The sequence below is a fragment of the Schistocerca americana genome, chromosome 11 (genome assembly GCF_021461395.2).
Source record: "Schistocerca americana isolate TAMUIC-IGC-003095 chromosome 11, iqSchAmer2.1, whole genome shotgun sequence".
In the NCBI taxonomy this organism is placed as follows: Eukaryota; Metazoa; Arthropoda; class Insecta; order Orthoptera; family Acrididae; genus Schistocerca; species Schistocerca americana.
The window spans coordinates 100426188-100453744 of NC_060129.1; the positions used below are offsets into that span (position 1 = coordinate 100426188).

General features: G+C 43.2%; 1 protein-coding gene across 3 annotated transcripts in view; it reads left to right on the plus strand.

Annotated features, from left to right (window-relative positions):
* Window positions 1-27557, plus strand: part of LOC124553634 — a 518253-nt gene that overhangs the window by 454559 nt on the left and 36137 nt on the right. The gene's annotated exons all lie outside the window — the stretch shown is intronic.

Below are 27557 nucleotides of genomic sequence, written 5' to 3' on the forward strand. Positions count from 1 at the left end.
TCCAGCCACACAGCTGGTCTGATATTCCGTAGGCTCTTACTTTGTTTATCAGGCGACAGTGCGGAAGTGTATCGAACGCCTTCCGGAAGTCAAGGAAAATAGCATCTACCTGGGAACCTGCATCTAATATTTTCTGGGTCTCATGGACAAATAAAGCGAGTTAGGTCTCACACGATCGCTGTTTCCGAAATCCATGTTGATTACTACAGAGTAGATTCTGGGTTTCCAAAAACGACATGATACGCGAGCAAAAAACATGTTCTAAAATTCTACAACAGATCGACGTCAGAGATATACGTCTACAGTTTTGCGCATCTGCTCGACGTCCCTTCTTGAAGACTGGGACTACCTGTGCTCTTTTCCAATCATTTGGAACCTTCCGTTCCTCTAGAGACTTGCGGTACACGGCTGTCAGAAGGGGGGCAAGTTCTTTCGCGTACTCAGTGTAGAATCGAATTGGTATCCCGTCAGGTCCAGTGGACTTTCCTCTGTTGAGTGATTCCAGTTGCTTTTCTATTCCTCGGACACTTATTTCTATGTCAGCCATTTTTTCGTTTGTGCGAGGATTTAGAGAAGGAACTGCAGTGCGGTCTTCCTCTGTGAAACAGCTTTGGAAAAAGGTGTTTAGTATTTCAGCTTTACGCGTGTCATCCTCTGTTTCAATGCCATCATCATCCCGGAGTGTCTGGATATGCTGTTTCGAGCCACTTACTGATTTAACGTAAGACCAGAACTTCCTAGGATTTTCTGTCAAGTCGGTACATAGAATTTTTCTTTAGAAATCACTGAACGCTTCACGCATAGCCCTCCTTACGCTAACGTTGACATCGTTTAGTTTCTGTTTGTCTGAGAGGTTTTGGCTGCGTTTACACTTGGAGTGAAGCTCTCTTTGCTTTCGCAGTACTTTCCTAACTTTGTTGTTGAACCATGGTGGGTTTTTCCCGTGCCTCACAGTTTTACTCGGCATGTACCTGTCTAAAACGCATTTTACGATTACCTTGAACTTTTTCCATAAACACTCAACATTGTCAGTGTCGGAACAGAAATTTTCGTTTTGATCTGTTAGGTAGTCTTAAATCTGCTTTCTATTACTCTTGCTAAACAGATAAACCTTCCTCCCTTTTTTTATATTCCTATTAACTTCCATATTCAGGGATGCTGTAGGCACTCCCTCTTGGTCTGCCGTTCCCACGGCGACTGCACGGAGCTTTCGTGTCTGTTGAGAAAACACCACTCTGTTCCTGGCGTATATCTGACCGACAACTTGCTGTCACCAGAAACATTTTTATTGTCTGCGCTCACCCCAGATTTCTTCTTCATTCATTGAATCCCCAAGTTGCAGGAAAACTCTAAAACGACCCGTTGCCATACATAATTACGGGAGATTACGACTTAGACATGCAATCATTGCCATTAGATTACTTCCATAAAGCGTTCATAATTTAAATAGATTGGCTCTCCTCATTGGAATAATTGTTTATTAATAAGGTTACAGAGCAGCTTTGTAAAAACTGTTGCATATCATCTCCCTTCCCTCGTTTATCAAGTGGGTTACAATGCTTTTGCAACATCCTGAAGAACTGATATTTCCTTAAGAATGTCATACACTGAAGGATGCCTTGTTGCACAAATCCACTCATTCTGCAGGTCAATTGAATGAAAATTTATGAGAAATTCACATTTACTATATTTTGATCCTGATCATTCTTACTTTTAGACATTACACTTATCTTATATGGATATGGTGTCTGTTCTTTCAGCCATGTCCGAAAGAACAAACACCAGATCCATATAAGTATATAGTTCTGGAAATTCACCTTCTTCTTCTTCTGTGCGAACGCACACATATTACTTCAACTCTTACGGGACTAGGTAAGAGTGCCTTCCACAAGTAATAATTGTGTGGGGTAGGGATACTATGAATGTAGTGTGTGGACATATAAGGTGAGAATGTGGGTCTCACAGAGGCGTGCGCAAGGTAGTCCCTGCAGCCGCACTATCCTTTGTGCCCTCGGAGCCTCTGATGGGTAGAGTGTCTGCAATGTAAGCAGGAGGTACTGGGTTCGAGTCCCTGTTGGTGAACACATTTCCACCTGTCTCCGTTGATAAACAGGGTGTTAATTTTAAGTTGACAAACCAGAATAGCTCGAAAAATGAGTTTCACACGAAAATAATGTGTACAATCTAAAGTTGATTATTTTCGAGGGGGCCATCTGCTGGTGCTAAAATTAGCCCGCTACCCCAGCGCATGGGGATGGGGCGAGAGGCAACTTTAAAATTTCAAATAGTAATCCCCATTTTTCATTGCAGAATCACATTCTACGTAAATAACTATGTACATTTTGTCTGGACCATTTGTTTTGATACTTGGTAGCTGGCGCTGTAATAAAAAAATAATCCATGTTCTCATTTTTGCGTGTTTATAAATGTCAAACCAAGTATTTGGGTCACCATTTGTAAAACTGTAACTCCTCTCTCTCAAACTCTACCCTTCTGAGAGAAAGGGAGAGTTCTTGTTCTAGCGAGTAACAAGTATTTTTTATTTATCCGTAACATTTGACACACAAAAAAGAGAACATGGATTTTTTTGAATTACAGCGCGAACTACCGAGAATCAAAACAAATGTTTAAGACAAAATGTACTTAGTTTATTTATGAATAATGTGATTCTACAATAAAAAATGAGGGTTCCCACTTGAAATTTTAAAGTTGCCTCCCGCCCCAAGCCCATGGTGGCTGGGATGGCGGGCTAATTTTAGCACCAGCAGATGTCCCCCTCGAAAATAATCAACTTTGGATTCTACACATTTTGTGTGTGAAGTTTATTTTTCGATTTATTCTACTTTGGCAACTTAAAATTTACACCCTGTGTATCAACGCCCATCAGCAGCTGAAGTTATTAATGTATAATTATAATTTCATTATAGTTATCAACATTATTCATAATAAACACACTATATATCAAACACACTTAAATAGAGAGTATCCTTTGAACATACATGCACATAGAATACAACATTTGTCTTAAAAAATATTGGAAAATTCATCTATAAAATCATTTCTGAGACTGTGTGACAAAATTTGAGTGCAAGTTTGTAAAACATTGTAGCTAGAGTGATATTTTGACCACACAAAATGTAACGCTAACATGTTCAACATAGATTACAATTATTTCCAGATAAAAGAAAGATGCAGTAAACTATGGTAAGGCTATAGAGCTGTACAACTTGCAAAACCGCTGACAGTGCACCTCAAAATTTCTCCGTTGTGTAGGCATTTCGTATAAACCCGTTTCTAAGTGTCTCAGAATGAGCCTCTAGGCCAGTTGCTGTAAATACATTCATAGAGAAGCACATATACGCTCACGCAAAAAAATTAAATATGTCCCTGTAAAGAAAGAAAATCATCAAGGAAAAATCAAATGATAAGCTGCATTATATCAGAGCAGAAATACATGCACTGTTCAACACACGGATAGCTTTGACTCAAAGTTAGATACGAGAAACAACGAGATTATGGATCGAATAATGTTCACAGAGTTTTGTGGAAGCACGACACCCCAGATCACGTAAGAAACAGATTGCCCAATCGCTTGGTCTAGCAGGCAACCCTTGTCAGGGAACGGCCACCAGGCGGCAGCAGCGTCACACCGTTACTTGTGGAATCAACCACTAGATGGCACTCAGTTCTGTGAAATATGTGGCAACATCGGCCGAACGCGTGCAGCTTTCCACTATTTGGCGTCTGTGAAGTACAGCTGTTTCTGACATACCGGTGGTGGTGGATCGAGTCGTCATGCCGAGGGCCTGCGAGTATATCAACTGTGGAAGGAGTAGACCGACAAATCCTGAACTGAAAATGTTCAGATTCCCGTTCAAAATAAAGAAAGGTTATGCGAGTGGATTTTAAATTCAGGTAAATCTATAAATTAGTTACGAGTAAGAATTAATAAAGATCCCTAAGCATTCGATCCTATCTAAATTTTGTCGATCTTATATTCTGATATAACGTGGCAGCCCTTCCTGTACAAGAATCATATCATATAATTTTTAAATGAAATCTTTGCTGCGATTTGGACTTTTTTTTAACTGTTTATTCACTTCACTATCGTAATTTTGGCTGTAGAGGCATTTTTGTGTGCAATGTGAAAACTGAAACCAATATAAGATATGGATAACAAAACGCAAAGCATAGTGTGGTAGCATTTGGTAAACAATTTAAGAAGCATTACCTTACAAGACATTTCCCTTGGTACTTGAACATGGCTCTAGAACTGAGATCGCAACAGTGAAATAAATGAATAATAGACGTTATCTAACTGATAGGTCATCAGTCCCTCTATATTCTGGTATATACTAGAGCGAACGAAGTGAACGAGTGTAAAACCTCGTTTACACTGCTGCAAATGAGTATTCATAGATAATTCGCCAATGTTCAGTTCCATTCGTTTATACATGTGAACAAACGTTTATACTGGAATGAAGGGAGGAGGATAGAAGAGAACGAGCATAGCATGCAAACTATAGACACTGCCTATTTTAATTTCTTTTTATCTGTGCGCTAATAATCCTCACACAGCTTTCACTCGAAGACAACACTGTTTATAGTAACATGTCTGCGCGAGAGCAGATTGTGTATTACTTTTCATTCCGAATATGATTGTGAGAAATATCCCTACAGTAGAAATAAACTTGGTTTGTGGAATTACAGGAACTAATCTACATTCTTCGATTGAAAACTCGGGAAAAACCATAGCCGATCATGGTCTACAGTCAGCTGAGTGACGAATGCATTTCGCGCGCAGCGCTCTAGCCGAACACAAATCAGCGTCATTCACGTCACCGAAGATACAGCGTTGCAATTCCGCGACATGGACAGGTCAGTTAGCATTGTAGCGTCGCCTGCGACATCTGTTGACCGACGGGAAAACTATTTTTACGGTTGCCTGTTCCGCCGTAAGGACGGTCAATCTGTTTCTTACGTGATCTGGGACGACACGATTCATGAAATTCTATTAACGTTTCCTTTGGTTCACTAGTCAGAGAATACATTTTTAGTCATAGGACTATGTAATGATATTGTTCATGTCCGTAGCCTACATGCAATAAACATTGTTCTTCTCTCAACCTCTTTCAGTGTACACCCTTGTATTGTCAATGACTGCCAGACCTGTTGCATGATCAGAATCCTAATTACGCCACTAAACACACGTAAATTGTTTTTACGCTTGTTTCGTGAGCAGTGATGCTGCAGTGAGTTGCCTTAATGTTCATTATCTCATGCAGAAGCGAATAGAATAAAATTATTAATGTTTAAAACGTGTATGCAATCATACTTCTGTCGCTTGTAGAGCATATTATGCGTACAACAATGTAAAAGTGCAAGGTAAATGTTACACACGATATTCATTGTTTATTGAAGCGGTATAATCTTGTGTAGGTAACTCAACTGACTTCTCAAATGTTCCCACTGGACCTTGTTGTCAGATGTCAGTATGCATGTTCCAAGAAGGATTACTGTATGGTGATTTGTTTTCATATAATTGCCAATTAGCGTCACTGGGTACAAATACCTTTTGTACTCAGCCAATTACTGCTTCTGTTCGGCCGTGATGTGATGTGGCACACACCGTCAGGGTTGGACGTCCTTGACAACTGCAACACAGCAATCTATAGCTGGAGTCAAAAAAACGATGTTGGTCCAGTTTAGACTTGTTCTGCGGACCTCCATCACGCATTCTCCGACAGCCAAAGAGCGTTTAGTAATATTTTGTGCGCTCTGCTCCGAATGCTGTACCTAATGCGAGCGTTAAACATGATAGTAGCAAGTCGTTTTGCGGATTTTTATTCCACTTCTTGCGGATTGTCATCGTTGAAGGTGGTGTTTAAGTGATACATTCCACAGCAGTAAAGCAGAGACATAATTAGCAGGATATACGCTTTCTTCAAAGAGAAAGCACGCGCATGCGCGCACCGCAACTGTCGCTTGGAATCGTCAACAACCCAATCCTCGTGCGTGCCCCGACATGGGCGAACCCGCATCGTTCGTGGATCGAACTACTATAGTACATCGAGATAGAATCTACCTCAGCCGCTTCGTGTTCCAGCATTGGCAGGTGAGCTCAGGTCGCCTTTTCGCCTTTAGCTGGACGGTGAGCTGTGCTATCATCTTGTTCGCATTCCGTCGCTGGTGTGACGTTTGTCCCTAAGCAACGCTGCATTGTTCCACATTATAAATACAAGACGCAAAATGAACAAAATGTTCATGACTCTTTACATCATTTATCGGTCAAGAAAATTGTTTAATACAGTTGGGTGGTGAACCTCATTTAACGTGCTGTATAACTATTCGCTTGTAGCGACAGTGTTCACTTGCCGTCAATGCAGTGAAGTGCGGCGTGTGGTGCGCTGGAGCGTGCTTTTGGTAACGTCATGGCTGCGAGTGGCCTTCCCGTGCCAGCCACCGGGGCCGCTGCAAACGTCCTCGATTATTTCACAGCCGCCACGGAGTGTACATATTGTTTTGAGAAATAACATTTTCTAGTCAGTTATTAGTCTCATGAAGTTACGCCGAGTAAAAGTAACGTTCTTCTCCGAGATACATTTATCTTTGTAAGATTACTTATCCGATCTACACAACTGGCCTTAAAATTGCTACACCAAGAAGAAATGCAGATGATAAAGGGGGATGCATCGGACAAATATATTAGACTAGAACTGACATCTGATGACATTTTCACGCAATTTGGCGGCATATGTCCTGAGAAATCAGTACCCAGAACAACCACCTCTGGCTGTAATAACGGCCATGATACGCCTGGGCATTGGGTCAAATAGAGCTTGGATGGCGTGTACAGGTACAACTGCCTATGCAGCTTCAACACGATACCACAGTTCATCAAGAGTAGAGACTGGCGTATTGTGACGAGCCAGTTGCTCGGCCACCATTGACCAGACGTTTTCAGTTGGTGAGAGATCTGGAGAATGTGCTGGCCAGGGCAGCAGTCGAACATTTTCTGTACCCAGAAAGGCCCGTACAGGACCTGCATCACGCGGTCGTGCATTATCCTGCTGAAATGTAGGATTTCGCAGGGATCCAATGAAGGGTAGAGCCACGGGTCGTAACACATCTGAAATGTAACGTCCACTGTTCAGAGTGCCATCAATGTGAACAAGAGGCGACCCAGACGCGTAACCAATGGCACCCCATACCATCACGCCGGGCCATACGCCAGCATGGCAATGACGAATACACGCTTCCTATTTGCGTTCACCGCGATGTCGCCAGACATGGATTCGACCATCGTGATGCTGTAAACAGAACCGGGATTCATCCGAAAAAATTACGTTTTGCCATTCGTGCACCCAGGTTCGTCGTCGAGTACACCATCGCAGGCGCTCCTGTCTGTGATGCAGCGTCAAGGGTAACTGCAGCCACGGTCTCCGAGCTGATAGTCCGTGCTGCTGCAAACGTCGTCGAACTGTTCGAGCAGGTGATTGTCGTCTTGCAAACGTTCCCGTCTGTTGACTCAGTGATCGAGACGTGGCTGCACTATCCGTTACAGCCGTGCGGATAAGATGCCTGTCATCTCGACTGCTAGTGATACGAGGCCGTTGGGATCCAGCACGGCGTTCCGTATGACCCTTCTGAACCCACCGATTCCATATTCTGCTAACAGTCATTGGATCTCGACCAACGCGAGCAGCAATGTCGCGATACGATAAACCGCAATCGCGTTAGCCTACAATCCGACCTTTATCAAAGTCGGAAATGTGATGGTACGCATTTCTGCTCCTTACACGACGCATCACAACAACGTTTCACCAGGCAACGCCGGCCAACTGCTGTTTGTGTATGAGAAGTCGGTTGGAAACTTTCCTCATGTCAGCACGTTGTAGGTGTCGCCACCGGCGCCAACCTTGTGTGAATGCTCTGAAAAGCTAATCATTTGCATATCACAGCATCTTCTTCCTGTCAGTTAAATTTCGTCGCGTCTGTAGCACATCCTCTTCGTGGTGTAGCAATTTTAACTGCCAGTAGTGTATATTCGCTAATTGATACCTCATTCCTGCGGCGTACGCAAATAAACTTTTGTCCTGCAAGATCATAGCGATAATTTCTTGCGCCTTCAGTCTATTAACAAACCGGTCGTCATTGACACATCAGTAACGGATAAAGGTTCTTTAACCGGTTAAAAATGAATAATCTCAACTGATTGATATATACGATCGGATTGTTGCATACTAACTACTTATTCTAATACTGGAAGTGCTTGAGTATATAGCATTAGTCATGTTGTTAGTTTTTATCGCACGTAATTCCATTTTCTCTTGAGGTTTGTGTCATCTTGGTCATGCAATGAATGTAATATGTAGGCATGAACAGTTAGACTAACTACGGTGCACGCAGCATATTTGTTTGTATATTCCTTTCTTTGAGCAGACACCCTATTAACTTTTGCGATTACACTCGTCAGTCCTGTTCTTGGAATTGTGAATGCACAATGGTGGTTATAGTAAATGATGATAGTTGTATACAACCCAAACATACATCACACAGGGAAGAAAGACAGACGAATACGCAACACTCTATAACTATCCTCAAGTCACTAAGTATATATTTCGTAAACCTGTCCATGTGCCTGTGAACTCGCAACATTACCTTTCACTCTCTTCAAATTTTATTACTCTTTACTTATTCGTTTCCTCCGCGGGCTGTAAGTCTCTTTTTCCATTACATTTATACACTGAAGCGGCAAAGAAACTGTTATACGCATGCGTATTCAAATACAGAGATATATGAACAGGCAGAATAGGGCGCTGTGGTCGGCATTGCCTGCATAAGACAACAAGTGTCTGGCGCAGTTGTTAGATCAGACTCACTTAAATCTCGATAACCTTCCACTGTAGCACCAGGAACCGAACGTCGGCGCACGAGCGATGGGACACAGGTAGCGACGAAATGGGGATTCTCCAGTACGATCATTTCAGGACTGTACCGCGAATATTAGGAATCCGCTAAAACATAAGATCTCCTACAGCGCTGCGGCCAGAAAAAGATCCTCCATGAATGGGACCAACGACGACTGAACACCGTCGTTCAACGTGACAGAAGTGTAATCCTTCCGCAAATTCCTGCATATTTCAGTGCTGCGCCATCAACAAATGTCAGCGTGGGAAGCATTCAACGAAACATCACCAATAGGGGCTTTCGGAGCCGAAGACTCACTCGTGTACCTTCGATGACTGCACGACACAAAGCTTTACGCCTCGCCTGGTCCCATCAACATTGACATTGGACTGTTGATGAGTGGAAACATGTTGCGTGGTCGGACGAGGTCTCGTTTTAGATTGTATCTAACAGATGGACGTGTACGGGTATGGAGACAATCCAATGAATCCACGGACCTTACATGTCAGTAGGGTGGAGGCTCTGTAATGGTATGGGATGTATGCAGTTGGAGTGGTATGGTGCCCCTGATACGTCTAGGTACGACTCTGACAGGTGACACGTACGTAAGCGTCCTGTCTGATCACCACCATCCATTCATGTCCATTGCGCATTCCGACGAACTTGGGCAATTCCAGCACGACAATGCGACGTCCCACATGTCCAGAACTGCTACAGGAATAATGGTGTGAGATCTCTCCAGCACCACTTCAGCCATTAGACCAGCCCATGCCACGTCGTGCTGCGTGCTCGCGCTGGCTCTACACGATATTAAGCAGGTGTACCAATTTCTTTGGCTCTTCAGTGTAATTTAAGAAACGGATTTCCTCCATACGTCAGTTGCACTTCCTGTGAACAGTATGATGAGAACACAAACGAACCCGGCACCCTCCGTTAATCGGACTCAACAGAGGTGCACCAGAAGCGGCGCGTCTGTACCCTAACTCTCCCCGTTAACGGCTCAGTGCATCCCGCTGTTGGCTCTCTTACGAAATCAAGTGCCACTGTCCATCGGGGGCGGAAAATACACACGTCTCGACGCTTTCTCGCTACCAGCAATCGTGGCGCGAAATATCCCGCTACCGCCGCCTATCCATTCTGATAGGTCAAATTCACCCACTAGCTCGTCCGACGCTTTCATCCTTCTCGCCTTTCAGCACCCAAGCCTTAATTTATCAAAATTTCTCTCCTATTCAGACATGGATTAGTTTTCCTTTCCTATGCTTCAAGCCCACCTTCTTGTATGTTCTTTTTGTACGTTCTCATACGTTCTTTACTCCATAAATCTTTTGATGTGGGAAATGGCTCGTCGTCCCTTCGATTTTCGGTTCTCGATGCATTCAGTGTCCACAATGTTGTCGTGAATAATTCAGCTTATCGGATATGGTCCGCAGAAGATACAGAAAAATTTGGCTTATGAACTACCTTCTGAACGTTGTTTTCCTGGTCTCTCTACATACATACCCCGGAAGACACCGTACTGTGTGTGGTGGAGGGCGTCCTGTCTACTTGTCACTTCCGGCGATACTTGAATCGTTCCGCAGTCAGCTTGAAACGGCGGTGACTCCGAAACGCATGTTGCTCGACACCCATTTTTTATTTATATTTTATTTTTTCCTGGCTGGTTTGACGCTGCCCGCCACGAATTGCTCTCCTGTGCCAACCTCTTCATCTCAGAGTAGCTCTTGCAACCTTCGTCCTCAAATATTTGCTATACAGGATGGTCCATTGAACGTGACCGGGCCAAATATCTCCCGAAATAAGCAACAAATGAAGAAACTACAAAGTACGAAACTTGTCTAGCTTGAAGGGGGAAACCAGATGGCGCTATGGTTGGCCCGCTAGATGGCGCTGCCATAGGTCAAACAAATATCAACTACGTTTTTGAAAATAGTAACCCCCATTATTATTACATATTCGTGTAGTACGTAAAGTAATATGAATGTTTTAGTTGGACCACTTTTTTCGCTTTGTGATAGATGGCGCTGTAATAGTCACAAACATACGGTTCACAATTTTAGACGAACAGTTGCTAACAGATAGGTTCTTTAAATTAAAATACAGAACGTAGGTACGATTGAACATTTTATTTCGGTTGTTCCAATGTGATATATGTACATTTGTGAACTTATCATTTCTGAGAACGCATGCTGTTACTGCGTGATTACCTGAAAATACCACATTAATGCAATAAATGCTCAAAATGATGACTTCAATGCATTTGGCAATACGTGTAACGACATTCCTCTCAACAGCGAGTAGTTCGCCTTCCGTAATGTTCGCACGTACATTGAAAATTCGCTGACGCATGTTGTCAGGCGTTGTCGGTGTATCACGATATAGCAAATATCCTTCAACTTTCCGCACAGAAAGATATCCGGGGACGTTAGATCCGGTGAACGTGCGGGCCATGGTATGGTGCTTCGACGACCAATCCACCTGTCATGAAATATGCTGTTCAATACCGCTTCAACCGCACGCGAGCTATGTGCCGGACATCCATCATGTTGGAAGTACATCGCCATTCTGTTATGCAGTCAAACATCTTGTAGTAACATCGGTAGAACATTACGTAGCAAACCAGCATACATTGCACCATTTAGATTGCCATCGATAAAATGGGGGCCAATTATCTTACCTCCCATAATGTCGCGCCATACATTAACCCGACAAGGTCGCTGATGTTCCAATGTCGCAGCCATCGTGGATTTTTCGTTGCCCAATAGTGCATATTATGCAGGTTTACGTTACAGCTGTTGGTGAATGACGCTTCGTCGCTAAATAGAACGCGTGCAAAAAATCTGTCATCGTCCCGTAATATCTCTTGCGCCCAGTGGCAGAACTGTACACGACGTTCAAAGTTGTCGCCATGCAATTCCTGGTGCATAGAAATATGGTAAGGGCGCAATCGATGTTGATGTAGCATTCTCAACACCGACGATATTGAGATTCCCCGATTCCCGCGCAATTTGTCTGCTACTGATGTGCGGATTAGCCGCGACAGCAGCTAAAACACCTACTTGGGCATCATCATTTGTTGCAGGTCGTGGATGATGTTTCACATGTGGCTGAACACTTCCTGTTTCCTTAAATAACGTAACTATCCGGCGAACGGTCCGAACACTTGGATGATGTCGTCCAGGACACCGAGCAGCATACATACCACACTCCCGTTGGGCATTTGGATCACAATAGCCATACATCAACACGATATCGACCTTTTCTGCAATTAATAAACGGTCCATTTTAACACGGGTAATGTATCACGAAGCAAATACCATCCGCAGTGGCTGAATGTTACGTGCTACTACGTAATTATACGTTTGTGAGTATTACAGCGCCATCTATCACAAAGCGAAATAACTGGTCCCAGTAAAACATTCATATTTCTTTACGTACTACACGAATATGTAATAAAAATGGGGGCTACTATTTAGAAAAAAAAAAACGGGGTTGATATCCGTTTGACCTATGGCAGTGCCATCTAGCGGGCCAACCATAGCGCCATCTGGTTTCACCCTTCAAGCTAGACGAGTTTCGTTCTTTGCAGTTTTTTCGTTTCATGCTTATTTCGAGAGATATTTGGCCTGGTCACTATCAATGAACCACCCTGTATGTACTCCAATCTCTGTCATCGTGTACAGTTCCTGCCCTCTACAGCGGCCTCTGGTACCATGGAAATCATTCACTCATCTCGTAACAAATGTCATATCATCCTGTCCCTTCTCCTCATCAGTGTTTTACACAAATTCCTGTCCTCTCAGATTCCGTGCAGAACCTCCTCATTCCTCACCTTATCAGTCCACCTAATTTTCAACGTTCGTCTGTAGCACTACATTTCAAATGTTTCGATTCTCTTCCGTTCCGGTTTAGCCACAGTCCATGTTTCACTATCATACAATGCTGCACTCTGGAGGTACATTCTCCGAAATTTCTTCCTCAAATTAAGGCCTATGATTGATACTATTAGTCTTCTCTTGGCCAAGAGTGCCCATTTCGCCATTGCGAGTCTGCTTTGATGTCCTCCTTACTCCTACCGTCATTGGTAATTTTACTGCCTAGGTAACCGAATTCCTTAACTTCATGTATTTCTTCACCATCAATTTCTGCTACTCCTCATTACTTTCGTCTTTCTTCGATTTACTGTAAATTCATATTCTGTACTCATTAGATTGTTCATTCCATTCAGAAGATCACGTAATTCTTCTTCATTTCACTCAAGATAGCGATGTCATCAGCGAATCGTAGCATTGATATCCTTTCACCCTGAATTTTAGTTCCACTCCAAAGCCTTTCTTTTATTTCAATCATTGCTTCTTCGATGTACATATTGAACAGTAGAAGCAGAAGACTACGTCTCTCTCTTACACCCTTTTTAATCCGAGCACTTCATTCTTAGTCAAAATGGCTCTGAGCACTATGGTACTTAACATCTGAGGTCATCAGTCGCCTAGAACGTAGAACTACTTAAACCTATCTAACCTAAGGACATCACACATATCCATGCCTGAGGCAGCATTCGAACCTGCGACCGTAGCGGTCCAGACTGAAGCGCCTAGAACTGCTCGACCACCCCGGCCGGCTCGTTCTCAGTTGTCCACTCTAATTATTCCCTCTTGACTCTTGTACATGTTGTATATTACCCGCCTCTCCCTACCATCATGTTGGAAGTACATCGCCATTCTGTTATGCAGTCAAACATCTTGTAGTAACATCGGTAGAACATTACGTAGCAAACCAGCATACATTGCACCATTTAGATTGCCATCGATAAAATGGGGGCAATTATCCTTCCTCCCATAATGCCGCACCGTACATTAACCCGCCAAGGTCGCTGATGTTCTTCTTGTCGCAGCCATCGTGGGTTTTCCGTTGCCCAAAAGTGGATATTATGCCGGTTTACGTTACCGCTGTTGGTGAATGACGCTTCGTCGCTAAACAGAACGCGTGTAAAAAATCTGTAATTTTCCCGTAATTTATCTTGCGCCCAGTGGCAGAACTGTACACGACGTGCAAAGTCGTCGCCATGCAATTCCAGGTGTGTAGAAATATGGTACAGGTGCAATCGATTTTGATGTATTATTGAGATTCCCGATTCTTTTCTCGTAATTTCTAACATCTTGCGCCATTTTACATTGTCGAAGGCTTTTTCGAGGTCGACATATCCTATGGAGGTGTCTTCTTTTTTCTTTAGTCTTGCTTCCGTTATCAACCGCAACGACAGAACTCCTTCTATCGTTCCTTTACCTTTTCTAAAGCCAAACTGGCTGTAATATAACAATTTTCTTTTCAATTCTTCTGTATATTATTCTTGTCAGCAAGTTGGATGCATGAGCTGTTAAGCTGCTTGTGCCATAATTCTCACAGTTTGCAGCTCTATCAGTCTTCGAAATTGTGTGGATACTATTTTTCCGGAAGTCAGATGGTATGTCGCAATACTCATACATTCTACACACCAACGTGAGTTTTGTCCCCCAACGGTTTCAAAAATTCTGAGGCAATGTTATCTACCCTTTCTGCGTTATTTGATCTTCAGTCCTCCAATGCTCTTTTAAATTCTGATTCTAATACTGGATCCCCTATCTCTTCTAAATCGACTCCTGTTTATTCTTCTATCACACCACACAAATCTTCCGCCTGATACCTTTCAATGTATTCTTTCCACCTATCCGCTCTCTTCTCTGCATTTAACAGTGGAATTTCCGTTGCACTCTTAATTTTGCCACCCTTCCTTTTAATGTCGACTATAGTTGTTTTCACTTCCCTGTATGCTGAGTCTGTCCTTCGGACAGTCATTTCTTTTGCGATTTGTTCACATTTTTCATGTAGCCATTTCGTCTTAGCCTGCCTGCACTGCCCATTTATTTCGTTCCTCAACGACTTGTATTGCTGAGCTTCCCGGAACATTTCTGTACTTCCTCCATTGATCGTTCAACTGAAGTATTTCGTCTGTTACCCATGGTTTCTTCGAAGTTACCTTCTATGTACCTATGTTTATGTTTCCAACTTCTGTGATGGCACTATTTAGAGATGTCCATTCCTCTTCAATTGTACTGCGTACTGACCTATTCCTTATTGCTGTGTCTATTCCCTTAGAGGACTTCAAGTGTATCTTGACATCCTTAGTACTTCAGTATCCCACTTCTTTGCGTATTGATTCTTCCTGACCAATGTCTTGAACTTCAGCCTGCTCTTCATCTCTGTTACATTGTGATCTGAGCCTATATCTGTCCCTGGGATGCCTTACAGTCCAGTATCTGGTTTAGGAATCTCTGTCTGACCATGCTGTAATCTAGCTGAAATCTTCCCGTGTCACTCGGCTGGAACAGAGTATTCGCTATTACTAGCTGAAATTTATTACAGAACTCGATTAGTCTTTCTCCTCTCTCATTCCTTGTCCAAAGCCCATACTCTCCTGTAACCTTTTTTTCTTTTCCTTCCCCTACAACTGCATTCCAGTCCTCAACGACTATTAGATTTTCATATCCCTTTACGAACTGTGTTGGCCTTTCGTTATTCTCATATACTTATTCTATTTCTTCATCTTCACCTTGCGACATCGGCATGTATATCTGAACTATCGTTATGGGTGTTGGTTTGCTGTCGATTCTGATAAGAACAACCCTATCACTGAACCGTTCACAGTAATACAATCTCTAACCTACAATCATATACATAACGAATCCTATCCCAGTTGTAGCATTTTCTGCTGCTGTTGATATTACCCTATATTCATCTGACCAGAAATCCTTGTCTTCTTTCCATTTCACTTCACTGATCCCTGCAGTATCTAGATTGAGCCTTTGCGTTTACCTAGCGGTAACAAATCTAGCAACCCGCCTCTGAATTGCTTCCACGTCTTCCTGTAATCCGATTTTCTACGGGTCCCCAACACTCGAGCAGTACTCAAGAGCAGGTCGCACTAGCGTTCTGTATGCGGTCTGTGCACGTACTTTAGTTCTAACGATTCCCATCCCATTCGGAAAATTCTCCCGTGGTGCGTCGTCGCTATGTCTAATGGTGCGGCTTACGTTTAAGAGGGATTAATCTTCCTCGTCCCTCCTTTCTCATTATCCTGGCGTCGCCTGACCTGCTCCCTGAAGCGCTGTGAAACTATACATTTAATTCGTGGTAATATACAAATGTGGACGTTCACATAGGAAGGTCTAGACACTAAGACTAAAAGAAAGACACACCACGAAGAAATTGTCCGAATGTGACGGAAATCGCTACATGTGATGTAAACAACTGGCCATTAAAATTGCTACACCACAAAGGTGACGTGCTACAGACGCGAAATTTTACCGACAGGAAGAAGATGCTGTGATATGCAAATGATTAGCTTTTCAGAGCATTCACATAAGGTTGGAGCCGGTAGCGACACCTACAACGTGCTGACATGAGGGAAGTTTCCAACCGATTTCTCATACACAGCCGGCCGTGGTGGCCGAGCCGTTCTAGGCGCTTCAGTCCGGAACCGCGTGACTGCCACGGTTGCAGGTTCGAATCCTGCCTCGGACATGGTTGTGTGGATGTTTTTAGGTTACTTAGGTTTAAGTAGTTCTAAGTTCTAGGGGACTGATGACCTCAGATGTTAAGTCCCATAGTGCTCAGAGCCATTTGAACCATTTTCTCATACACAAACAGCAGTTGACCGGCGTTGCCTGGTGAAATGTTGTTGTGATGCGTACCACGGCCTGTGGTGTTCATACGACAATAACATCCCTGTAAGGGACTAGCCTGCATAGAGTCCTGACCTGAATCCTGTAGAATACCTCTGGGACGTTTTGGAACGCCGACTTCGTGCCAGGCCTCACCGACCATCATCGATACCTCTCCAGAGTGCAGCAGTCCGTGAAGAATGGACTGCCATTCCCCAAGAAACCTTCCAACACCTGACTGATCGTGTGAGAGTGGAAACTGTCATCAAGGCTAAGGGTGGGCCAACACCACATTGAATTCCCGCACTATCAATGGAGGGCGCCGCGAACTTGTAAGTCATTTTCAGCTAGGTGTCCGGATACTTTTGATTACATAGTGTATGATTACCTTACTGGTACTCTTGCCTTTATGTAGAAGCCACCATGGAAGAAACTGGATCCTCGCTGAGTAAGTGACAAACATACCACACTCTGTATGACCAGTGTAGGATCCAGTGCGTTAGTGAAATGACAACATCTGTTACTCTGTATACAGATTTATAGCGCTCCTCGAAGTAATCTATAGCTGAAGGACAAGAGACAACATCATTATTTTATAACGTAGAGAAAAGGCAGTTGTTAAACTGTGTTCCAAGATGTTTCATTTGGTTCCGAATTAGAACACTGTGAAGCATTCGTGCTAATGACAACAATCACCGATTTTAGTGTATTGCCACCTCAACGTGTTCTATACAGTAGCTGCACGGGTTGAGCAAGACTCCTGGCTTCTCTCCAGATCAACACTAGAACGGCGGGGTTTCTGACATTCCTAAAACGGCGGAAAGGGGTCATTTTGACCCCACATGAAATATTTTCATATTTGGCTTAAACAAGTACTTTTCTTAGTGTTTGTTAATCAATACTTTATTTCTAGTAATCACAAAAATTATTTACAATTATAAATAATAATTACTAATTCATTTGAACAACAATGTAGCATACAAATTTATTGTTCCTATTGCTAACAAGTTTCTTAACTACAGATTTTGATTTATTAACTATTCGTAGAACCTTCTAGACACGTTTAGTATATTTGGTCCATCTTACTCTCACATACGTTTCACAAACTGCTCTGTTTTACTTTTCACTTAAGTCGTTTTTAAGCTACTAGAAGCACTTAGCACAGGTTTTACGTGCACATTTTCCGCACACGACTTTGTGGCACTTTACACAGTTTTTGCTGGTCCTGTTGCCTTTGCAGAGGCTGGTTTGCCACTTCCTCCACTTTCTAGGTGATTTCAGTTCCGTATACTGTTCCTTTGCCTAATGTTCTTGCTCTTTCGTTCCCTTGAGTTCACTTGCCAGGACAAGTATGAACGTCTTCCTTTTCATTTCCTTGTTCGTTATTACGTTATAGATAACATATGCATTTATTGCCCCCATGTCCTGTATGTTGTAGAAGACATGCATTGTCCATCTTCTACGTGCAACCTTTGTGGTATATTTATGAGTCATTTGATCAACCACGTCCATCCTGTACTTTGTTGCATTGTAGAACTTCGCGGTTTCAATTTTTTTCTTTCACTCCTTGCTTATTGCTACTTCAGCAAGCAGCGTACTGAAGAGAATGACATTTTTATTCGTTTTCCCTTGGTATACAGTCAAGGTATGGTCTGTGTTGCCAGTATTGGCAGTACTGTGGTGGAGTGTATTTCAGCATTCGATTTCCTTACTTCATCGGGTATTTCATGGCAGATCTTGTTCATTGTACCAACTACAGAAGTTTTCTTTTCTTAGAGTTCTTCAGCAAGTTGAAGAGACGTAAGGAAGTTGTCTCTGGTCACAATTCTTCCTTGATTTACAAATGACTCCATAAGATGCAGAACGACATACTCTCTAAATGGTTGGTTGTCTCTATGCGTGTCCTCTTTGCCAAGGTATGGGAAAGCTTTAAATATATACTTTGCCGTTATATCAACAGCCAACCATAATTTGAGGCCATATTTGTCTGGTTTGTTGGACATGAGTTGAGTAAACCTGCATCTTGCTTTGCTTGGTCAATGGGTGGTAAGCGTTAATACTGTTTTCAATTAACTTCCCCCAAATTTCAGATACAAGAGCGAATTTGTTGGTTGCAAGGCTTTCAGTCCGGGCAGAATTTTCATCAAAACGGAGAATTCTGAGAAGCTCCTGAAATCAGTCCTTGGCGGCATCATGTCCTTGATAAAAACAGGCCCCCAAGATTGTGACCAGAGGTCATCCACAGATATATCTTTTGTGCACAATACACCCCAAACATACATGATAGCTATCTGTTTCTCCAATTCCTCAAGGATACAGTCCAGGCATTTTTTTAGTACTTTTCGAGCATTTGATTGTGTGTAGTTCTCTATGAGATGTAGCATTGCTTCATCAAAAATCAGACGGAGGGCACTGATGACAGAGCTCTCTACTCATTGGCAAGCATAACCAGGGGACCTCCTCTCTCCTTCAGAACGTTCACAGTTGACCGCCTTCCAGTGGATGAATAATTTCCAATCTCCTACACAGTTCCATTACTTGCAATCATCTTTGTAGACGCTTCCAACTGTACCTTATGTGGTGAAAGGAGGTGATGATTGACGTATATCAGCATCTGAATCCCCTTCCACTAATCGCCCCTAGTTCACGATGTCTTTCTCTTCATTTGTGTCAGGTACAATATCATCATCTTCATCGGTGAAGCCAATTTCCGATTCAACTTTGGAATTCTCTAAGAGATGTAACACTTCTCCATCAGAAAGTCCACGCTGACGATACATGTTCGAAAACGTGTTTCACAGGCAAAGACTGCCTGAGTGACACAACATAAGCTGTGGCCGACTGGAATGTACACGTGCCAAGTTGCAACAATGAGGGACAACTTCTCTGCCTTACAGCTCACTGTTTCCACTGTATTGTTGGATAATTTACTTATATACAGGATGTAAATTACAGTACATTCAAATTGACCCCTTCGGCCGTTCTAGGTATACTGAATGAAATGACGATAAAAATTAAAATATTTTGTAAATACTGAAACATCTTCAAAATGAGGAGAAAGAATTTAGAGGAAGTCATATAATTTCATTAACGAAGTAAACAAATTGGAATATTACCATGAACAAAACCGTATGACAGCGATCATTTTGGCCCCTTCCGCCGTTCTAGCGTTAGTTAGAGTCATTCTGCAAGTAAAACAGTGCTTCACATGTGAAGATGACAGTACTCCACTATTTCTTACGTCAACGTAGTCTTGGGAGCTGGGTGGGAAAACTATAGGCCCTCCCAGTACCTTATGATCTTATTGAACTCATCGCCAGTGTAAGGGGCTGGTTCAGTTGTCTTGTTCGGTCCTCTGTCGTATGGACGCTGGCAGCTGCTATGCTCTAGACGTACGCCTGTATACTGCAAGCAAATGTACCATGTGTTTCAGAGGGTGCACAGTGCACCAGAACCACGTTCCATTTCTTTGTCCATTCACAGATGTCTGGGAAGAAATACTGTCGGAAAATCTCAGTACGTTCTCCACTTAGACTAAACGGCTCAGCATCGGAAGTGTAAGCAAGAGGAACTAATACATCTCTCAATAGAATCAGTTCAGGGTTCCTACGATGCAAGCGCTCACCAAACAATACTGTGCTCTTATTGGAATCTTCTGTTCGTCTTCGCATAATCCAAGAGGTGAGGTTTCCAAATGGTTCAAATGGCTCTGAACACTATGGAACTTAACTTCTAAGGTCGTCAGTCCCCTAGAACTTAGAACTACTTAAACCTAAGTAACCTAAGGACATCACACACATCCACGCCCGAGGCAGGATTCTAACCTACGACCGTAGCGGTCGAGTGGTTCCAGACTGTAGCGTTAGAACCGCTCGGCCACCCCGGCCGGCTCAGGTTTCCAAACAGATAAAAATTCTTCAAAATTGGTGAATCCAGGTTCTGAAGGCAGCCTCATTCGTCGATGCATTACGCTTCCGTAGCTTGTGGTGATAAGTATCTGACTAGCATCTACGTTATCCACATCTATATTCTTATGCCAGCGCTATATTACATTGCTCTGGGCTTATGTTCATAGATACTTGATGTTTCTGACACGTGGGTCATTTACTGCGACCCCAGAACTTATCGTGTCTTTTCATCTATTTAAGTACATAGTCTTGTGTGTTTCTGTGTTGAATGTCAGCTGGCGGCTTCCAAACAGAGCGCTGATCACCTTCAAATCTCGCTGCATTTCATGAGATTTTTCTAATGATGTGATTTCCTCGCTTACAACAGCATATTCCTTGAGTATTCTCAGAGAGTTAAGTGTTCCTGCTAGCACTAAGATGGACGCCTATATCGCTAACACAATCGGTAACGGATCTATCACACTTCTTCAGGGCATACAGAATGTTACTTCTGCTTCTCACGTTATTTCTCCATTAAAGACTGCGTATAGCCTACTATATTCTGTTCAGTAGAAAGCCAGTGGCACAGTTCTTCCAATATTCAATCAGCGTACTTTTTATTGACTATGCTTCGGTTAATAACCGTCCCAAATTTTAGCACAAGAGTTTGCTGCTCTTAAAAAATGTCATTACTCATAGGTACAAAATACCCTGTGTCACAGTTTGACAGCAGTGAGAGAAGGCAGCAATGAGGGGCATTTTTTTCTGGGGTCACACGAGATTGTCTGTAGCCGTAGTGCCTTACACTAGGTTATTGATAGAGGACAGCTAAGTTTCTCCGTATTGTCAGTATAGAGTAAAATGGGTCCATGTGACATGCGTCTGTATTTCCTCAATCAAATGTTTTCAGTAACTTTTCAAAGCCACTTCATTTCTATATTCATGTGCTGGTCATGTGACATTCTTCAGTATGACAGCTTTGAAAGACGTAAGTTCGTATTTAAATGACAATTTTTTCTATTTTATTTTGGTGACACCTCGATCAGTAGGCATATCAATAGATATTCATTCGTTTAGTGCTCAAAACTATTTAGGTATTTTGATAATATGGGGCACAGCACCTTGATTTCAAATTCATTAAATGCTTCTAAAATTACTGCATATTTTTCTCTTTGGTAGACTATATCGTACAGCGAGCGCTCTTTGATTCTATAGGAATAAAGTTACAAATATAGAAAGTAGAAAGATAGCACTCTTTGTCAAAACTTGGTTTCTTAATGAAACAACACAAGCACTTGGGCCCCATAACAACAGTATACATTCCATACACTGGTAACACACCAAAGGAGGTCAGTCAGAAGAATATAATAAGTTTTTTCTGTCCGTCTTTCAAGATCTCAACCTGAGGAGATATATTGTGAACAAAAGCGTCATACACAAAGACACTAAAGCTGACAACAGCCGGGAGAACAGTGTGCTCTTCCTCATCAACATCCAGTGACACCTTTCGGTGGAGCATAGTGTAACAGTCGGTTGGTGCCGTTCGACCTTCCAAGGCTTGTATAGAAAACTCTGTGTTCAACTCAGCTGGAACATGGTTCTCAAGGATAATTGATTTTACTTCAACAAGGCGTGGGGACCCACACTTTAGACATGAAAGTCTCAAAACTGTAACATCAATGACACAGTCTGAGGCTGAAACATATCATGATGAACGACAAAGTGGCTACATGCACGTATGTGCTTTGTGACATCCTGACCGACTGTTCTACCGGCTGTTGTCAGTTCTTGTGACCTGGTTTCCAGTAGCCCCTCACTTGGTGTGCACCCCATTCCTGTCCTCCCAGCAATGAAAAATCTCTTACAGTACTGGGATCAAACCTGGGTCCTCTACATCGCTGTTGATGTAGACATATGAGTACACAGATATGGATACTAGCATTAAAAGAGGTTTTGGGCAGAGATTTAGGTTTAGAATGGTTTCTTATCCTTAGCGTCAGTTGTATCACCTCACTGCAGAAGAAACATAGACAGAAAAATAAAGTGATAACTTTAACAAATTATCACTGTAAATCGTAAGCATCATAACATCGTCGCACCACAGCCCCTTTTACTTGGTTTTGAAAACTTGACCAGGTTAGCAGAAAATGTCACCAAGGGCTGACGTAAGAAGCCGTAGACAAGTGATTTAGATGCGACCCAGCGAGGCATACTTACACAAGAAGCCAACAGTAGCCTATACTGATATATCAAGAGGTGCTGCCTGGCCCTCACACTGGGGCAAGGTATTACATATCTGACCATAAAGTCCACAGCAGGTGCTGAAGCCCACTGACGCAGCAAAAGCACAGGAGCAGACGGTGACAGTGCTGACATTGATTGGGACAGTGGGTCACTTCTGTGGCCTAAGTGATGGTTTGGCAAAACAGTGGTGGGTGTGAACCAACGCACGTTGCACCACTTTCAGCTATACAGCGACTGTCACCACCTGCAGGTAGTTACGAGAGGTACTCCAGCTGTTGCTGCTATTAGACACCACCTTTGCTACCTGTGGAACTATATGCAGGACTTGGGCCTGATGCCGCTCGGTGGCCAACTGCTACCTTCTAGCCAGGGGATTTCCTTTCAGTCGGCTTCAACTGACTTCAGTGTGTCTACTGGGTGGCTCATGTTTGTCACCTGGGCTAAGTCACCACCTGAGTTGTGTGAGTACATCCTGATATTGTAGGCTCACCCCTGCAAACCACTTCCACTGCACCCTCCTCAGGGGTCCTTGGTTCAACTCTGCATGTTCAACTACTTCCCAATGTGACTCACATCTGCAGACCCTGCCATAGCGACGTCCCGATTACCTATCTGGAGTGCCGGCAATATAACTTAGCCTCAGCTGCCGCCTCAGCTCGATGTGGACATGCTAAATAGTGTCAGTTCCACGAGGCTGCGTGCTGAGATCAGCACACGTCTCTTACTGGGACCAGCCTGTGACTTGCGGTACACTGTACTTCCGCCAAGAGTTAAACAAACTTGTGTAATTGCTGTTTTTATGACTTTCTGTTTCCATGAACCTGCTGTCTTGATAATCGACATTCAGCACTGTCACACTCCTTTCTTCCAGGAATGTGAGTTCTGCGAGGTTCGCAGGACAACTGCTGTGAAGTTTGGAAGGTAAGACCCTGAGGTACTGGCAGAATTGAAGCTGACTCCTGCTTGGGTAACTCACTTGGTAGAATACTTGCCCACGAAAGACAAAGAAAACGAGTTCGCGTCTCGGTCCGGCACACAGTTTAAATCTGACAAGAAGTTTCATAGGAGGTTTAGGAGGTTGTGTTGCTCAGACTCGTCCAATGCAGGCCAGTGGAGTTCGTCTACCTCGGTGTAAGACAATCCATCATAGGTCGTTGCGTGAGTTAGTCACTCAGTATCTTTGATGAGGAGGACTGCCAAGGTTCCCTGCGTCTCCTTGGGCGGATTCCAACTGCCATCTCGTCCATTAGCAGTGGTGTGTGCAGAACAGACAAGACAATTTGCTTTTGCTGTAAATCCACAAACATGACAACTCTACCAGGGCACCCATACTCTACAGCAGCGATTCACAAGCGGTCAGTCCCTTCCTCTAGGGGGCTGTCGTAACTCTAGATGGGCAGTGCGAGCTTATTGACAACAAAAATATCAACTCAAAAATTTATTAACTTATTATAAGGGGTGGAAGCAAAATATGTTCTGACATAATAAAAATAGAAATGCACATCACATTAATACACACCTTGGAGAAAACGGCGGACAAGTTCATGGCGCCTCCATCGGTAATGCTGTAATTCAGTATGGTGTTGGCCCACCCTTAGCCTCTATGACAGCTTCCACTCTCGCAGGCATACGATCAATCAGATGCTGGAAGGTTTCTTGGAGAATGGCAGCTCATTCTTCAAGGAGTGCTGCACTGAGGAGAGGTATCGATATCGGTCGGTGAGGGCTGGCACGAAGTTGGCGTTCCAAAACGTCCCAGAGGTGTTCTATAGGATTCAGATCAGGACTCTGTGCAGGCCAGTCCATTACAGGGATGTTATTGTCGTGTAACCGCTCCGCCAAAGGCCGTGCATTATGAACAGATGCCTCATTGTGTTGAAACATGCAGTCGCCATCCCCGAATTACTCTTCAACATTGGGAAGCAAGAAGTTGCTTAAAACATCAATGTAGGCAGGTTCTGTGATCGTGCCACGCGAAAACAACAAGGGGTGCAAGCCCCCTCCATGAAAAACTCGACCACACCATAACACCACCGCCTCGGAATATTACTGTTGACACTACACACGCTGGCAGGTGACGTTCACCGGGCATTCGCCATACCCACACCCTGCCATCGGATCGCCACATTGTGCACCGTGATTCGTCACTCCACGCAGTGCTTTCCATTGTTCAGCAGTCCAATGTTTACGCTCGTTACACCAAGCGAGACGTCGTTCGGCATTTACCAGCGTGATGTGTGGCTCATGAGCAGCCGTTCGACCATGGAATCCAAGTTTTCTCACCTCCCGCCTAACTGTCATAGTACTTGCAGTGGATCCTGATGTAGTCTGGAATTCCTGTGTGATGGTCTGGATAGATGACAGCCTCTGTCAGTCAACAGACGAGGTCGGCCTGTGCGCTTTTCTGCTGTACGTGTCCCTTCACGTTTCCACTTCACTATCACGTCAAAGTCCGTGAGTTCCGTGGGGCGCCCCATTCTGTACTCTCACGATATCTAATGCTACTGAGGTCGTTAATATGTAGTACCTGGCAGTAGGTGGCATCACAATGCACCTAATTTGAAAAAAAATATGTTTTGGGGGATTTCCGGATGCCTTTCATCACATAGTGTATAATGCACTTATAAATGGTTTTGTGTCAGTTTTACACAGTGCATTAAAGAATTAACTTCTAAGCACCACATTCAAAATACGTTTAGTAGTTACTAATGACTCGCATAGGCCTGGTTCTGTCAGAGACAGCAAAGGACTTGGAAAGCAGTGGAACGGAATGGACAGTGTCTTGAGAGGAGGATATAAGATGAACATCAACAAAAGCAAAACGAGGATAATGGAATGTAGTCAAATTAAATCGGGTGATGCTGAGGGGATTAGATTAGGAAATGAGACACTTCAAGTAGTAAAGGAGTTTTGCTATTTAGGGAGTAAAATAACTGATGATGGCCGAAGTAGAGAGGATATAAAATGTAGACTGGCAATGGCAAGGAAATCGTTTCTGAAGAAGAGAAATTTGTTAACATCGAGTATAGATTTAAGTGTCAGGAAGTCGTTTCTGAAAGTATTTGTACGGAGTGTAGCCATGTATGGAAGTGAAACATGGACGATAACCAGTTTGGACAAGAAGAGAATAGAAGCTTTCGAAATGTGGTGCTACAGAAGAATGCTGAAGATAAGGTGGGTAGATCACGTAACTAATGAGGAGGTATTGAATAGGATTGGGAAGAAGAGAAGTTTGTGGCACAACTTGACTAGAAGAAGGGATCGGTTGGTAGGACATGTTTTGAGGCATCAAGGGATCACAAATTTAGCATTGGAGGTCAGCGTGGAGGGTAAAAATCGTAGAGGGAGACCAAGAGATCAATACACTAAGCAGATTCAGAAGGATGTAGGTTGCAGTAGGTACTGGGAGATGAAGAAGCTTGCACAGGATAGAGTAGCATGGAGAGCTGCATCAAACCAGTCTCAGGACTGAAGACCACAACAACAACAACAGGCCTGGCTTGCGCAGCAGAGTCTTTCGAAGGCAGCAGCCGTGATACTTAGCCTCTGCACTACGCACTGCCCTGACGTAATCCAGCCACTTTCCATGCACTGCTTGTAAGGCAAGGAGGAACGGAGGTCCATCGATTCTGGGTTTGTTAACGTAGTGGATCAGCGCTGCTAAATAGCAGTGAATTTACATATCCTTGCTAATATGTAGGGTTCGTGCCTTTGTGACTTCCGTGTAAAATACTCAAAATACATTGTGTATCGTTATCTTCTGAGGAAGAAGGGTGGGGGAGGGGGATGAAAGTTGCCACCGAAAATTGGTTCAGGATCACTGAAAAGTTGAGAAATGCTCCTCTACAGGTCTGTTTCCTTTGCTCTCTCCAGCGCTTATTGGGCATGTAACTCATGTATAAATAGTAGGACTTACCCATAATTTGTTCTGAATACATTTGATATTCTGAATATAGTTTGTATTTTACACTGATGGCGTGAATCAGGTCCTAGACTTTCAGGTCTCTGTATAACTAGTAATTATTCTTAAATGTTTTCTTAAAATTCGATACATGCGGTTTCTGGAGAGAAGCATGTTTCATTGGGCCACTCAACCTTCTTAAATTCCTTCTCTTCTTTTTCTTCTTTTACCTGGCCTTATCTGGTGTCCCTTGGATGGGTCCCTCCCCCCTCCCCTATAACGGTGGGTTCTGTAACCCTCCCATCTACTTCTAGCGTTATCCCATGTGAAAGTGTAAGAACAGGTTTTGAAATGTTTGTGAATCATATGTTCGGGACGTGCCTGCCAACCCAGTGTTCACGTAATCGGACGTCGGAAACCGCCTAAAAGCCACCACATCCAGATAGGCTAGCACACTAGCCCTCGCCGTTTATCTGCTGGGCGAATTCGGTATGGGACCAGCGTGCCTCTGCGAATCCTGGAAACAGTGTACTAAGTTCTGCTGTCTGGACGTGTGCTTAACCGTCTGAATGAGTCACTTTTACCTGAATTATACGATTCTCATTAAATACTTTGGCATGACAATAGAATTCAACTTCTCAAGAGTCTGCGACATTGCACTGAGATACCAGTCTTCATGAGCTTTGCATTTACTTTTTAAACTGAATTTTACATGCTGTGTTGCTCCTTCATCTCGGGTAACTATATTAGATTTGCATTATGCTTCCTGGAGTCGTTAATCTTCAATAAAATTTCCCATTTAAAAAATGGACCACCTAATTTTTGTAATAGCCCGCCTTTACTTTAACCAGATTCGTTGGACTAGATGTATTCAGTTCCTAATTTTTGTTAGCAGATTTAACGTCAGTGAAAAAA